Below are 15,213 nucleotides of genomic sequence, written 5' to 3'. Positions count from 1 at the left end.
GTATATTCCTAACAGTGGGATAGCTGGGTCAAAAGGCAGTTCGATTTTTAATTTTTTTGAGGAATCTCCATACTGTTTTCCACAGTGGCTGCACCAGTCTGCATTCCCACCAGCAGTGCAGTAGCGTTCCCTCTTCTCCACATCCTCGCCAGCACATATTCTGTGTTGTTTTGTTGATGAGTGCCATTCTGACTGGTGTGAGGTGATATCTCATTGTGGTTTTAATTTGCATTTCTCTAATCATTAGTGATGTTGAGCATTTTTTCATATGCCTATTGGCTATCTGTATGTCCTCTTTGGAGAAGTGTCTATTTTTTTCTTTTGCCCATTTTTGGATTGGATTGTGTGTCTTCCTGGTATTAAGTTTTACAAGTTCTTTATAAATTTTGGTTATTAACCCCTTATCAGACGCATTGTCAAATATATTCTCCCATTGTGTAGTTTGTCTTTTTATTTTGTCCTTATTGTCTTTAGCTGTGCAGAAGCTTTTTAGTATGATATAGTCCCATTTGTTTATCCTGTCTTTTATTTCACTTGCCTGTGGAGACAAATTGGCAAATATATTGCTGCGAGAGATGTCAGAGAGCTTACTGCCTATGTTTTCTTCTAAGATGCTTATAGTTTTACGGCTTACATTTAAGTCTTTTATCCATTTTGAGTTTATTTTTGTGAATGGTGTAAGTTGGTGGTCTAGTTTCATATTTTTGCAGGTAGCTGTCCAATTTTCCCAACACCATTTGTTGAAGAGGCTGTCTTTACTCCAATGTATGCTCTTACCTCCTTTGTCAAATATCAGTTGTCCATAAGGGTGTGGGTTTATTTCTGGGTTCTCAGTTCTGTTCCATTGATCTATATGCCTCTTCTTATGCCAGTACCAGGCTGTTTTGAGTACAATGGCCTTTTAGTATAACTTGATATCCGGAAGTGTGATATCTCCCACTTTATTCTTCCTTTTCAAGATTGCTGAGGCTATTTGTGTACTCTTTTGGTTCCATATAAATTTTTGGAATATGTGTTCTATATCTTTGAAGTAAATCATTGGTATTTTAATCGGTATTGCATTGAATTTATAAATTGCTTTGGGCAATATAGACATTTTAATGATGTTTATTCTTCCTAACCATGAGCACGGTATATGCTTCCACTTGTTTGTATCTTCCCTGATTTCTTTTATCAACATTTTATAATTTTCTGAGTACAAGTCTTTAATCTTCCTAGTTAAATTTATTCCTAGGTACTTTATTTTTTTGGTTGCAATGGTAAAGGGGATTGATTCCTTAATTTCTCTTTCTGAAAGTTAGTATATAAAAATGCCTCTGATTTATGAGTATTAATTTTATAAATATATCCTGCCGCCTTGCTGAATTCATTTATCAGGTCCAGTAGATTTTTGTTTTTTTTTTTGTATTTTTCTGAAGCTGGAAACGGGGAGAGACAGTCAGACAGACTCCCGCATGCGCCCGACTGGGATCCAACCCGCACGCCCACCAGGGGCGATGCTCTGCCCACCAGGGGGCGACGCTCTGCCCCTCCGGGGCGTCGCTCTGCCACGACCAGAGCCACTCTAGCACCTGGGGCAGAGGCCAAGGAGCCATCCCCAGCGCCCGGGCCATCTTTGCTCCAACGGAGCCTTGGCTGCGGGAGGGGAAGAGAGAGACAGAGAGGAAGGAGGGGTGGGGGTGGAGAAGCAAATGGGCGCTTCTCCTATGTGCCCTGGCCAGGAATCGAACCCGGGTCCCCCGCATGCCAGGCCGACGCTCTACCGCTGAGCCAACCGGCCAGGGCCCAGTAGTTTTTTGACTGAGACTTTAGGGTTTTCTATATACAATATCATATCATCTGCAAATAATGATAGCCGTACTTCTTCTTTTCCAACTTGAATGCCTTTTATTTCTTCTTCTTGTCTGATTGCTGTGGCTAGGACTTCCAGGACTATGTTGAATAAGAGTGGTGAAAGGGGGCACACCTGCCTTGTTCCTGATCTTAAGGGGATTGCTTTTAATTTTTGCCCATTGAGTATGATGTTGGCTGTGGGTTTGTCATAGATGGCTTTTATCATGTTGAGGCATGTTCCCTGTGTTCCCACTTTGTTGAGAGTTTTGATCATGAGTGGGTGCTGGATTTTATCAAATGCTTTTTCTGCATCTATTGAAATTATCATGTGGTTTGTCTCCTTCCTTTTATTTATGTGATGAATCACATTGATTGATTTGCGAATATTGTACCAGCCTTGCCGCCCAAGAATAAATCCAACTTGATCTTGGTGTATGATTTTTTTTATATTTTGCTGGATCCAGTTTGCTAATATTTTGTTGAGGATTTTTGCATCTAAATTCATCAGGGATATTGGCCTATAATTTTCTTTCTTTGTGTTGTCTTTGCCTGGTTTTGGAATCAGAATTATACTCGCCTCATAAAAGGAGCTTGGAAGTCTTCCTTCCTCTTGAATTTTTTGAAATAGCTTGAGAAGGATAGGAGTTAGTTCTTCTTTGAATATTTGGTAGAATTCACTTGTGAAGCCATCAGGCCCAGGACTTTTCTTTGTTGGGAGCTTTTTGATAACTGTTTCAATCTCATTTGTTGTAATTGGTCTGTTTAAGTTTTCTGATTCTTCCAGATTAATTTTTGGAAGATTATATGTTTCAAGGAATTTATCCATTTCATCTAGGTTGTCTAGTTTTTTGGCATACAGTTCTTCATAGTATTTTCTTACAATATTTTGTATTTCTGTTGTGTTGGTTGTTATTTCTCCCCTCTCATTTCTAATTTTATTTATTTGAGTCCTCTCTCTTTTTTTCTTGGTGAGTCTGGTTAAAGGTTCATTGATCTTGTTTACCTTTTCAAAGAACCAACTTCTGGTTTCATTGATCCTCTGTATTGTTTCTTTAGCCTCTATGTCATTTATTTCTGCTCCAATCTTTATTATTCCTTCCTTCTACTAGCTCTGGGCTTTACTTGCTGTTCTTTTTATAGTTCTTTTAGATGTAGGGTCAAATTGTTTATTTGAGGTTTTTCTAGCTTCTTCAGGTATGCCTGTAATGCTATGAACTTCCCTCTCAGGACTGCTTTTGCTGTGTCCCAGTTGAGTTGATGTATGCTCATTATCGTTTGTTTCTAGGAATTTTTTAATTTCTTCTTTGATCTCATTGTTTACCATTCATTATTTAATAACGTGCTATTTAGTTTCCAAGTGTTTGAGTATTTTTCAGTTTTTCTATTGTGGTTGATTTCTAGTTTTAAGCCATTGTGATCAGAGAAAGTGCTTGATATGATTTCAATCTTCTTAAATTTGTTGAGACCGCTTTTGTGCCCTAACATGTAGTCTATCCTAGAGAATGTACCATAAGCACTTGAAAAGAATGTATATTCTGCTGCTTTAGGGTGAAAGGTGCTGAAGATACGTATTAAATCGAGTTGATCTAGTATGTCCTTTAAGTCTGCTGTTTCTTTGTTAATTTTCTTTCTTGAGGATCTATCTAGTGATGTTAGTGGGGTATTGAAATCCCCTACTATTATAGTATTGCTGTTGATCTCGCCCTTTAAATCCATCAAATTCTGCTTTATATATTTAGGTGCTCCTATATTAGGTGCGTAGATATTTATAATGGTTATATCTTCCTGTTGGATTGCTCCCTTTATCATTATGTAGTGACCTTCTTTATCTCTTACTATAGTCTTTGTTTTAAAGTCCATTTTGTCTGATATAAGTATTGCTACCCCAGCTTTTTTTTCATTTCCATTTGCATGAAATTTTTTTTCCATCCATTTATCTTCAGTCTATGTGCATCTTTTTTTTAAGGTGTGTCTCTTGTAGACAGCATATGTATGGGTCCTGTTTTCTTATCCACACAGCTACCCTATGTCTTTTGATCGGATCATTTAATCCATTTACATTTAAGGTTATTATTGATATGTAATTGTTTATTGTCATTTTATTCTTTAAAACTGTATTCCTCTTTTGCTGTTTTCTTTTTCTCCTTTGATCTGTTTACAACAGGCCCTTTAGCATTTCTTGCAGCCTTGGTTTGGTTGTAGTGAATTCCTTGAGTTTTTTTTTTTTGTCTGGAAAGCTTTTTATTTCTCCTTCAATTTTAAACAATAGCCCTGCTGGATAAAGTAGTCTTGGTTGTAGGCTCTTGTTCTGCATTACTTTGAATATTTCTTGCCATTCCCTTCTGGCCTCAAGTGTTTCTGTTGAAAAGTTGAAAGTCATCCTTATGGAGGCTCCTTTGTAGGTGATAGTCTTTTTTTCTCTAGCAGCTTTTAATATTTTCTCTTTATCACTTAGCTTTGGTATTTTAATTATGATGTATCTTGGTGTTGATTTCTTTGGGTTTCTCTTTAATGGAGTTCTCTGTGCTTCCTGAACATGTGAGATGTTTTCCTGCCTTAATTGAGGGAAGTTTTCAGCTATGATATGCTTGAACAAAGTCTCTATCCCTTGCTCTTTCTCTTCTTCTTCAGGAACCCCTATGATGCAGATGTTATTTCTCTTCATGTTGTCACAGAGCTCTCTTAGAGTTTCCTCAGACTTTTTGAGTCTCTTTTCTTTTTTCTGCTCTGCTTCCGTGCCTTTATTTATCGTGTCCTCTAACTCGCTGATTCGATTCTCAGCTTCATCCATCCTGCTTTGAATTCCTTCCATTGTGTTCTTCATTTCTGATATTGTATTTGTCATTTCTGACTGATTCTTTTTTATTATTTCAATGTCCTTTTTTATATCTGCTATCTCTTTATTTAGGTGTTCATAATGACCATCTATTGTTGTTCTAATATCTTTGAGCATCCTAACAATTATTATTTTAAACTCTGTGTCTGGTAATTTGGTTATATCTGATTCATTCAGATCCTTTTCCAGGGATTTCTCTTGACTCATTTGTGTTGCATTTCTCTGCCTTCTCATCTTCTCTGTGTAAAAGAAGGTCTTGGCCACTGAAGTCCACTGGGTGTGGTCTCTGTTCCCTAGGTATGGTCTGTCTGCAGGCCCACCACCCCCTCTGCTGTTGCTGCCTAGGGCATTTGGGTATGGGCGTTGCCAGTGCTTGCCCACTGGGGCTGTTGCTGTGGTTTCTGCCTTTCCTTCATGGGGTGGCTGTGATCACGTGCTCAGGTGTACAAGCCTTGGTAGCCTTGGCCTTCACCCCGCCCCCCCCGTGGGTGGCGTTATGCTCTGCCCTAAGAGCAGTGGCGAGCACCTTTGCTCAGTTGAGGGTCTCCGCCTGTTTCCGGGCTTTCGTCTTGCCCTTGCAGAAGGAGTCCGCTGGTGGGATGGCTGCAAACCTTGGCTCCACAGGCCAGGCAGGACTGCGTGCCCACACTCAGTAGTGGGACTCCACCTGTTCTGGGCTTTTGGCTTCACCCCCATGGGAGGAGCCAGTTCCCAAGTCAGGCCACAAGCCTCGGTTCCGCAGGTGGGGCAAGGCTGTGCTCCTGCGCCCTTGCTCAAGGGAAGGTCTCCAACCCTTCCTGGGTTCCCGGCCTTCTCTCGCAGGCTGGATTACAGACTGCCTGCAGCTGGGCTTGACCACTTTTGCACATCCCTCTTCCCCAGTCAGGCAAGACTGAGCTCACACCTGGGCCCAGTGGTGGCCACCCAGCTTCTGCCCTTGCAGACAGAACCTCGCTTCCACGTCCCACCGCCACCTGCCCTTGGGCGAGCCCTCAGCCGTGTGGGTGGGGGCGCTGCAGCTCAGACCCTAAGACTCCCTACTGTAGTCCTGAAAACTCCCTCCTTCTAAGTGACTCTGCTCTGAGTGTCATGGGAGACCTTGTTTGGCTGTTGTCCTGCTTCCCTTTGCTGGTATTGCTGTTTCCAGGGGAAATATTCACTTCAGATTTGGGGAGTGACTCGTCTCAGGGGTTAGGGTGGTTGTCTCCCAAAATGTTTCTCCCTGTGCCTCCTAGATTACACTCTCTTCCTGCTGCTCCGGTCCTCTCCTCTCTCCCCGTCCCCCGGAGCCCTGGGTGAGTGGTTGTGAGAGATGTGTTCTGCATGGCCCCTTTAAGAAGAGTCCTGGGTCTGAGATATCAGTCTCTTCCTCACAAACAGTATCCTGACTTGTTTCCAGCTAAATACTGTCCATACGCCTCTTCTAGGCTCTGGGGCTGCAGGCTGGGGCTTTGTTCCTGGGATTCAGGACCCCCCCACTCTGCTAAACTCACTTCCCGCCATGCGAGTCTCTCCTGGCTGCTGTTCGCTCTGGGGAGCTGGGCAGCCCTCTCCGCATTTCCGCTTTTCCTACCAGTCTCAGTGTGGCTTCTTCAGTGTTCCTTGGTTGAAGAGTCCTCTTAGTTTAGTCCAAAGTTGGTTTTTCCAGATGACAGTTCTTAAAATTAGTTTGTAATCCACTTTGGTTCTGGGAGGTGGGAGTTGGTACGTCCGCCTACTCCATCCATCGCCATCTTGTCTTCCCGCAGGAGCTGATCTTTTTTTCCAATCATCAGTTTTTCGTTGCGATACCTTAGTTGTTCATTGATTGCTTTCTCATATGTGCCTTGACCCTAGGCCTTCAGCAGACCGAGTAACCCCTTGCTTGAAGCAGCGACCTTGGGTCCAAGCTGGTGCCAGATGAGTCCACGCTTAAGCTGGCGACCTCGGGGTCTCAAACCTGGGTCCTCCGCATCCTAGTCCGATGCTCTATCCACTGCACCATCGCCTGGTCAGGCAGATTGCTTATTCTTTATGGAACTGACCCACATTACATCCATGCATAAGCTCTAGGAGCCCACAGAACATTCTGTCTAATGTTATAAAACCAATGTTACTAAAGAACCATCATTAAGCTTATGAACTATATTCTATTGCTTAGTTAAAAGTGGATCCCCAAATGGAATTTTTAAGAAAACTTCTTAGAAGCACCATCTAGTGAGGAAAGCAGTAAAAAACCTATTCTCAGTATCCCCAGTTCTTGGAAGGATTTATTTAAATTTTACTTAAAGTTTGTTCTATTTTCCAAAATAGAGTCTAAATTTTGAACCATTACAGAGGACTGGTTGTACAACTGAAAATATAACAATGCAGCAAAACATTTTCTGCAATAGTACAGATTTCAAATGTTCACACATTCAAGTATCAAATACAGTATTCTTTTTTTTTTTTTTTAGTGAGAGAGACAAAGTTGGAGAGACAGATGGGGATGGACAGACAAGAAGGGAGAGATGAGAAGCATCAATTCTTCATTGCAGCACCTTAGTTGTTCATTGACTGATTTTTCATATGTGCCTTTACTTGGAAGCTACAGAAGAGTGAGTGACCCCTTGCTCAAGTCAGTGACCTTGGACTCAAGCCAGCAACCTTGGGCTCCAAGCCAGTGACCATGGAGTCATGTCTATGATCCCACACTTAAACCAGCGACCCTACATTCAAGCTGGTGAGCCTGTGCTCAAGCCAGCAACCCCAGGGTTTAAAACCTGGGTCCTCAGCATCCTAGGTAACGCTCTATACACTGTGCCACCACCTGGTCAGGCTCAAATACAGCATTCTTAAGTTTTGTATTTTTTGAGGAAATATTATCTGACATAAAGGGAATTTGTTAATTATACAACAAAAATATGATTTTATTTTAGTGCTTTGTAATTATTTTTTAACTTAAGTCACAAATTAGGAAAAATTTTATTGCATCATGCATTCCATAGTCAGGAGTGGGCAGATGAGGCAAAAATTAGGTTATTAATAAAAATTCAATCTTTATACTACCTAATGTTAAACTGTACTAGATAGTTTTGAAACAGACAATGGATGAGCAATCTTTTCACAGCTTTCCTTAAGTCTTTTTAAGATAACCTGAGCTAATCCCAAAATGCAGAACACAAGGTGTGAAATTTTAGAATGGCTAGATTCAAACAATGGGTAAATTAAGATTTTAGTTTTTTAATTGAATTTATTGGGGTGACATTGGTTAATAAAATTATATAGATTACAGGTGTACAATTCTTTAATACATCATCTGTATATTGTATTATGTGTTCACCATCCCAAGTAAGGTGAAATTTTATTTCTTCAATAAATATATTGAACATCTCTTGTGTACCAGGTAACTAGTCCAGTTTCCAGACACAATAAACAAAACACCTAAAATGCCTGTTTTCAATGAGCTTAAATATGGCCAGTAGTCACCACTGTTGTGGCCATGCACATGCAGGTTCTCATTGAATTTGGGCAGACGGTAAAGAAACAGTGGACCCAAAAAAGGGTGGGCCATTCCTTTATTCAAGTCTCACACTGGCCACTGAGCAAACACACAGGAAAAGCACGCTTCCCTTTCACTCAGGGCTTCCAAAGCCACTGACACATTCTCCAGTTCCACAGCCAGGAGAATCTTCTCTGATTTCTCCTAGAATCAAAGGCGCCACCAGTCTCAGTGGAGCTCCCAAAAGCCCCTCACCTCTGGTTCCCCATCTGCACACCTTCATTCTCTCTGTTCTCACTGCAAACATGGCTTCCTTGTCTCTGCCTCTCCTCTCTGTCTCTGCAAACATTAGCAAGACAATGGCCCTTCCCAAGCAGGAAGGTAATTTGAGATCACATACCTGGCGCTGCCCAGCTCCATTTTTTTTACATTAAAAGTGAGCAAACTCAAAAAATACAAATTTTACAAACTCATTTGCCCAACAAGGGCTTAGAAAATAAAAAATAAACAAATATATAATATGGTAGATAGTAATTATGCTATGGAGAAAGTACAGGGTCAAGGAGCTAGGAAGTATAGGGAAGGGCATGGTTGTTATCATACATTGGTAGTCAGAGAAGGACCTTCCAAGAAGGTGGTATTGAACTCCCTGCTTCAAACATAAGGGGAAAAGGGAAGGAGTACACTATGCAGATAACTGAGCGAAATGACTTTTAGGCAGACAGAATAGGAAGTGCAGAGACCTGCGGCAGGAGGTTGCTTGGCATATTCAGAGAACACCCAGGAAGCCAGGCTGGCTAGGGCAGAATGATCTAAGCAGAGAAGTAGGAGATGAGGTCAGGGAGGTAGAGGGGCTAGTTCACATAGGGCCTGTGGCATTGTAAAGAATCTTATTTTTATTCTAAATACAATGGAAAGTCACTGGAGAATTTTAAATAGAAGAGTTGCTCTGCTGCTGTGTACCAACACAGTAGGCCATAGTAAAGCAAGGGCTGAAACAGGGAGTCCAGCTGGGATGATACTGCTTCAGGGAATATCATTTAGACCCAGGAAAGAGCAGAAGGGGCAAGGATAAGTAACTGTATTCTGAATATATTTGCAAATATAGCCACTGAGATTTGACGATGGGTTAGATGTGGAGAGGGAGGTAGAGAGGAGTCAAGGATGACACAAAGGTGAATGTCCTGAGCAAGTGGTGGGAGGGAACAGCTGTTCACTGAGAATGGGGAAAGCTGGAGGCAAGACCTGTGTTGGTGGAGACTGGCAAATATCAAGAGTTCAATTTTGAAAACATTAAGTTTTAGATATCCATTGAACATCCAAATGTAAAGGTCAAGTAGATGGTCAAACAGGGAAGAGGTCCAGGCTGAAAGTGTGAATTTAAGAGGTTTCAGTATGTAGGCTACATTTAAAGCCAGGAAGTTTAATGAGACCACCAAGAAAGCAGGTGTACCTAAACAAAAGAAGCACTCTTTTCCCTGGTCCCTGGGGCCGGCCACCACTCAAAGGTGAAGGAGATAAAGATCCAGCAGTGGAGACTGAGAAGGAAGCTACTGGGCTGAAGGAAACCAACCGCGTTGGGAATTCTGGAATCAGGTGAAGCAAGCTTTTTAAGGGAGAGGGAATAATCGATGCGTCAAGTAGGATGAGAACCAGGAATTAACCAGGGGACTCAGCAATAAAAGAGTCATTGGTGATGTTGGCGAAAAGTAGCCTTGGTGGAGGCGTGGGGACACAAGCCTGTCTGGAGTAGGTTCAAGAAAGAATGAGAAAACAATAGGAAACACAAAGAATAATTAACATAACAGTTTCACTATGAGGAAAAGGGAGACAGGATCAAGATTTTTTTTGAGATGGAAGAACTTTTTTTTAAATAAAAAAAAATTTTTTTTTAAGATGAAAGACCTTATAGCTTGTTTATATGCTGGAAAGAAGCCACCGACAGGGACGCTGATGAAGCGGAAGAGAGAGGAGAGGACGCTGGGAGAGAGGAGTGTCTCTGAGTGGGTGACAGAGGATGTATATAGAGCACGGTGAAGGAGTGGGGCTGTGTAGGCACCAGGCACACGGGCGTCTCATTCACAGAACTAGGAGGGAAGGCAGGATAAATGAGCTCAGATGCGGGGAGGTGAGTAGATGTGTTGGTGGATGCCCATGGATGTCCTCTTCTGTTTGTTTCTATTTTCTCTGGGAAGGACATCAGCTGAGAAGGAGGATGGAGAAGGAGGTGATGAAATTTGGAAAAATAAGCAGTATGAAATAGTCATCTAGAAGAGTGGGGGAAATGAATGGACTTGAGAAAGGTAATTGGATAGCCTCCTTGAAGTTAGTGGGCATTAATATTTTAGTGACCACCTCTTTCTGTGAATTCCAGTACTAATAGTCTACCTTATTCATTGGACGTGTGACACATATCCTATTATCATTTATCTGGTTTTGAGAGTCTTATCTCTTCCCCTACCCTCTCTTTTCTAATGATACCTCACCTGCTTCCAAAAAGGTCTGAAACAACTTAGATGCAATAAAGAATTATTTAAAACTACATACCTGGGGGCGTCAGGAGAAAAAAGGAATATATTTGTGATCCAGTGCTGCTGCAGCTGTGTGGGAAGGTCTGTTTAATTCTCAGGTGCAGTGTTATCAAGTCTGCCAAGTTACTATGTACCTAAAATCACATCCTTCGACCTGGACTCTACCACTAATAAAGGTGATGTTTGGTCCCCATAGCTACTTTTTTTTTTTTTTAATTAAGTGAAAGGAGGGGATTTAGAGAGGCAGACTCCTGCATGCACCCTGACTGGTATCCACCTGGCAAGCCCCCTACTGGGGATGCTCTGCCCATCTGGGGCCACTGCTATGTTGTTTGCCAATCAAGCTATTTTAACGCCTAAGGTGAGGCCACAGAGCCATCTTCAGTGCTCCAGGCCAACTTGCTCGGAACCACTGGAGCTATGGCTGCAGGAGAGAAAGAAAGAGAGAGAGAGAGAGAGAAGGAGAAGCAGATGGTTACTTCTCTTGTGTGCCTTGACTGGGAATCGAACCCAGGACTTCCACACTCTGAGCCGACACTCTACCGCTGTGCCAACAGTCCAGGGCACTTTATGTTTCATTTCTCAGTTTATTCAGAAGCTGCCTGGTGAAGCATTCATTGGAGATTCCCTTGAAGATCCTAAAAATTTAGGCCAAGAAGACTAAGGAATATTCAGAGAATATTTTGCAACTCGAGGAGATTTTGCTGATGCAAACTGTGAATTCTAGAGGACTCAAGGAAAGGATTTGTAAAGTTAAGGAAAACATGGCATCAGATTAGATGTAAAGAGATGTACAAGAATGAATCTGGGTGATGGGGGGTGGCTAGGAATTTTGGGCTTCTTGTAGTGAATGATCCAAACAGGGATGGGGTATGATGAAAGCAAGGCAGAAAAGGTCTACAAGGCAGAAGCTGTGATGCTCTGCCCAGACCACCTCCCTCAGTACTAAGGCACTTATTTCCTAGCTGCTGGGAGTACTGGTTGTCGGGAGAAGCTAAGGACTTAAGTTTCTCTAAGGATTTTGACCTTGGCTGAAGGTAGATGCTTTGTCCAAGGCCATACTTCCCTCCACTCTTCCCATATCCAGAGGTAAGTGAAGGTTGAGATAGAAAGGCTTAATTCTCTTGCTTCAATTCAGGCCATCTCTAAATGGCTGTCAGAGCTCCCCAAGAGTCTGCTAAAGCTTCTACTATATCTGCCTCGTAGTTCAACTCCTTCTGCTCAATCTTGCTTTCTTCATTCCACTACAGGTACTGTTCCCAAAGGCACTCACCGTAGATCACCTGCATGGAAATATCTACCCCAAAGTCTCTTTCCTGGAGAACTTGGTCTATGACAATTCCTCACAGAAGGGGTCCTAGAAAGCGAACTCTTAAATGGGATTTTGGAGCTGGTTCACAAAGCAGCTAACCATCAATGAAAACGGCATCACTGGTGGTCACTAGAGTATCAATAGCTCCTCGCATGCTGTTACCGCGCAACAGCTAAAACTTCCATCAGTGGAAAAGTTAGAGTGAGATCGCTGTGGGAGGTAATGAGGGCAATATCTCGGGCATTTGAGAGGTTTATAGGAAACTGTAATTACAGGGAGTCAAATGGCTGTTGCTGGAGGCTATTACTGCATTAGAGAAACACAATAAAAGGTGTGGAGGTGACTAATTACCAACATGAGACAAACTGTGAAGACTGTGAACATCAGAGAACTTCCCTAGCATCACTAAGACACTACTCTGTAGTCACAGGGCAGAAAAAGCAAAGGGTCAGCCCCAGGACTTAATAACAAAAGAAGGGAAATGGAGGTTTCAGAGAGGGTGAAATTCTCCTGGCATTTCTGCTGTGCCCATGTTAGGGTCTTGAATGGGAAGAGGTGGAATCTGTATCTTACAGTTAGGACATCTGAGTCAATGAATTTGAAATCTCAAATATTGAGACTCCCCTGAATGTTTCAGGCCTGCAGAAGAGGCCCACCCCCTCCTTGCTAAAGACTTGTGCACCCCCCTTGCTCAAAAACAATTCAGAGGCTTCTGTCTTGCAAGATACATGCCCAGCTTAGGAAATCCCTTCTCTCCTGGCCACCAGAACAACAATTCGAGTTAACTCACAAACTAGCCCATTCAGGAGAGCAGTGAGACAACCAAGGGACAGGAGGGTTCATCTCCTCAAGGAGCTCTAGGATGTAGTTCACACTATCAGCAGAAGCCTGGAGAGTGTGTTTGAGAGCGGCCCCTGAGGGTGCTGGATCAGGGGGGCAGAACATGAATTTTGGTAGGGAGAATTTGTCAATATGGAAACACTCTTCATGATACAGGACTTAATGCCCAGGCAAAGACTCTAGGACACATGACTAACATGCTGCTAGGTTGGCTCTTGGAGGCTTGGAGAAACTGATGGCACACTTGCTAAAATAGAAACGCCAGCATTGCCATGGCTGAAGATGGAAGAAGGAATCAAAAGACTCAGAGAAGTGGCTGAAAGTAACAATAAATGGGCCGTGGCAAATAGTCTGGATGATTGGTCAGGGCCTGGACAGAGCAATCTTAGAAGATAGGGGACAGCAAGAAGTAGGGGATTGAGGGATGGAACTATGGGAGTAGGCACAGAGTGTGAAGAGGTGTGCATCACATGTTAATGCCATCCAATAAACATCTACCCCAGAAGATGAGTTAAGCAACCAGGTAGATATAGTGACTAAGCTAGCTGATATCAACCGCGCACCACCATTGCTTACCTTAGCACGGGCACAAGAGCCCCATCAACAAAGCAGGCTTGGTTGAAGGGACGGAAACTATGCATGAGCCCAACAGAATAAACTCCTTCCCACTCTCCAAGGCTGATCTAGTTGCAGAATGCACACTTTGCCCAGATGCTGCACTATCCTTCAAGGAGACCAACCAACCACATGGTGGTTAGCCACTTACATCAGAACTCTTGGGTCAGCAGGTCAGTGATTCATCGTGACTGGAATTGACATATATTCTACAAGTGAGTTTTCCTTCCCTGGCTGTAGGGCTTCATTTTCCAAGGACCTAGAGAGGATATGAACCAGCGATACAAGAGTCTACATAATACTGCATTAGAACAAAGGACACACTTTAAACAAAGTAGGGCTGAGGTGGGCATATGAATTCCCTACTCTGATCACATACTACACTGCCCAGAAGCTACTAGCTTCCCTTATAGAGTCATGGAATATCTCTTTGAAGGTGCCACTGAGGAGCTAGTTTGGAGTTGATATTCTGTGAGGATGGGGTGCCATCTTTCAGAGTTTAGTGAACATCATGAATGAGTAACCATTATATATATATATGGTTATATTCCTAAACGTTAAAATACAAGATTATAGGAACCAAAGACTAAAAGTACAAGTGGCCCCATATATCATCCCTGCCAGTGACCTACATACTTGGGAAATTTTGCTTTCTGTACCAGCAACTAAAACTCTGAGATCTAGAAGCCCTGGGTCCTAGAGGGGAAATGCTTCCCCAAGGAACAGAGTTAAGTGACTTTTTACTGCTGTGTGTGCCATTCAGTCATTTCTAGCTTTTTGTGCCAAGGAAAGGAGTCACCACCCTGGCATGGGTAATTGACCGTGATCACAGGAGGAGGCCAGACTACAGATAAAACATCATCAAGGCTATAGAGAAAACTTAACTAATATAATTAACAAGTTTATTTTATTTTATTTTTTATACCATTACCCCCTGTGGTTATTGACGAGGAGTGGGATTATAGGTAGCTTTTTTCTTTTTCTTTCTTTTTTTTTTTTTTTTTTTTTTTTTTTTTTTTTTACAGAGACAGAGAGAGAGTCAGAGAGAGGGATAGACAGGGTGTCAGACAGGAAGGGAGAGAGACGAGAAGCATCAATCATCAGTTTTTTGTTGCGCATTGCGACACCTCAGTTGTTCATTGATTGCCCTCTCATACGTGCCTTGACCGCGGGCCTTCAGCAGACCGAGCAACCCCTTGCTCCAGCCAGCGACCTTGGGTCCAAGCTGGTGAGCTTTTCTTCACACCAGATCAGCTTGCGCTCAAGCTGGCGACCTCGGGGTCTCGAACCTGGGTACTCGGCATCCCAGTCCGACGCTCTATCCACTGCGCCACCGCCTGGTCAGGCTAATTAACAAGTTTGATCTTAGAATTCCACATTTATCAAACAGACTGCAGTTCTTTTCTAGCACACATAGAACATTTATAAAAATTGATGACATGTGAGACAAAAGAAGTCTATTAACAACAAATATCAGAAAGTTGCTAGTATATGGATCACTGGTTTCCAAACATCTTTGATTGTTCCCCGTGCATTGTTACAGTTTGGGTTCCCTGAGAAGCAGACTCTGAAATGGAGATTAGTATGCAGAATATTTAGGGATTGCATTTGGGATTAACACCTGCGAAATAGAAGGGAAGGAAATGAGAGGGAGCAGAGGGAGAAGTTGAGCTGCAATGCAATAAATCAGCACAATGTCACTGGGAGCTCCAGAGCTGTCAGCCCTTCAGAGTTGGAGCAAGAGGATCAGGCCCTCACCCTCCTGCACTGAGCAGTCATTGGATGC

This window comes from Saccopteryx leptura, chromosome 8 (assembly GCF_036850995.1).
Source record: "Saccopteryx leptura isolate mSacLep1 chromosome 8, mSacLep1_pri_phased_curated, whole genome shotgun sequence".
NCBI lineage: Eukaryota > Metazoa > Chordata > Mammalia > Chiroptera > Emballonuridae > Saccopteryx > Saccopteryx leptura.
This window is presented reverse-complemented; position numbering follows the sequence as displayed.